The sequence below is a fragment of the Solanum dulcamara genome, chromosome 1, assembly GCF_947179165.1.
Source record: "Solanum dulcamara chromosome 1, daSolDulc1.2, whole genome shotgun sequence".
Classification (NCBI taxonomy): Eukaryota; Viridiplantae; Streptophyta; class Magnoliopsida; order Solanales; family Solanaceae; genus Solanum; species Solanum dulcamara.
This window is the reverse complement of record NC_077237.1, coordinates 2932016-2934066: the sequence shown is the minus strand read 5'-3', so window position 1 is coordinate 2934066 and position 2051 is coordinate 2932016.

The following is a 2051-nucleotide window of genomic DNA, read 5'->3' as shown; positions in this document are numbered from 1 at the left end:
AAGAACCCATTTACAATTGGCATGGGGAAAATCATTTTCCCAATTCCAACTTTTTTTATTTATGAAAATTATACATTCTCCGTTTTATATTAGTTATCCCCTTTTTTTATATATACGCTTCTTGGGAAATTATAAAATTAGTTTTACTAGTTTATTCCTTAAGAAATTTTTTTGAAACTTTATAAATTTATTTATACTTTTAAAAATAATAATAATTGATTTTGTCTTAATTTTTATAAATTGACCAGTAATTTAAGACAATTATTTATAATAATTTAAATTGACCAGGAATATTTTTTTTAATAAAAAAAGAGAAGAGAATAAGAAAAAACCTTGTTATTGGATCAAGTACTATTCTAATCTCAGATTTGCCTTCTCAAAAGTTGAGCTCTTTGATCTCTTCTCTTCTTCCTCCCAAAAAGATATTAATTCTAAAACTATTTTCTATGGAACTAAATATTTAAGATAATATTTGGTAGGCTATGACACACTAGAGGAACTTCGACTGATATCGAGGGTATTTTTGTTATTTTATTATTTTATTTCGGATAATTAATTTTGACACTACGATAGAGATAATCAGTTTTGATATTAATATTAATTTTGTATCACTTATTTCAAAATTAATAACCAAACAAGCGTTTGATAAGGCAATACATACCTATGTTTGTCCAACATATAAGACGACAACAACAACAACCCAGTGAAATTTAAATTATGAATTAATCTCTATGAATATTGACTCTAATAAACAATTAGATGAAGGAAACATTAAATGTATATCCCATGTGTACTAACTTAATTATATCCTATAGGGATTATAAGTTGTGATCTGATTATAAGGAGATTTATAAGTAAGATTTGGACTACCAGTTGAAACTTTCCAGCTATAATTAACATGTGGAAATGATAATTTTGCTGAAAATGCAAGCAATAATTCTTTGTGTTAAAATTCATTCTTGTTAGGAACGAAAATAACTAGGTGTCACGAGGAATCTAGCAAAGCAAATCACGAATGACCATGAATAAGAAGACAAACGAGAAATATACCAAAAGAGACACAAGCATTTAATGTGGTTCGGTCAACTGATCTATATCCACAAGAGGAGATGAGCAATCCACTATAAATATGAGTGTACAAATAATCGAGAGAAATAACCCCACACAATTCACTCGGAATAAAAAGAGGTTCACACAAGTGCTAACGCAACACTTGTGTCTCACCGTTTCTCCCCCTAAACAAAACTCTCAAAGCCCCTAGGACTACATTGTGAATGCTACCCAATTAGAAGGAATAAGCCTCTATTTATAGAGTCATAAACCTTTTTCCTATAAAAAAAAGGACTAGCCAAAAATGGAGACATTGTGTTTTTCTTTTAGAAAAAGAAAAACCTAATTATACTAGAAAAGTCAGGGCAATTCTTATATTCATTTATTTATTACTAGTAAGAGTTTCACTTGCTTGCTCAAAAAGACATGTACGTAAGTTTAATTTGTTTTACTTCATAAGAAAGTCCTTTGACCATGTATTTCAAAATTCGAACTACCAGATTGTGATGAGATGATTAAAATTTCTTCATCATCAAATAGACATCTCGAATTCGAATCTTGAAAATGAAAAAAATTATGTTAGAAGTGTTGCTCCCATAAATGAGCCCCGGAAAGTATTAATTTAAATTTAGTTAGATTCTAACACAAAATTGAAATACGAAATTATTTGTAATGAACTGCAAATTATATCTGTTTGGTTGCTCTAATACCTGTTTAATCTTCATAATTAAAGATTTAAGGGGGGAAAAACCCTACTTCAAAATTCCAAAGGGAAGGGGTCAAAGGGAGAATCTTTTAACACAAAAATAGCAAGTATTGTGTCCTTATTCAAAGGAGCACAACAAGTGGCCACGCCCCCCTGTGAAATCTTGTGGATCCCACTTTACGAGTATAAAATTTTATTTAAATATTCAAATTATCGCTGACTTCAATTGAGCAGATAAATACATGATAGTATATTTTTTTATTAGATGTTTTTATTTAAATTTTGAAAACACTTT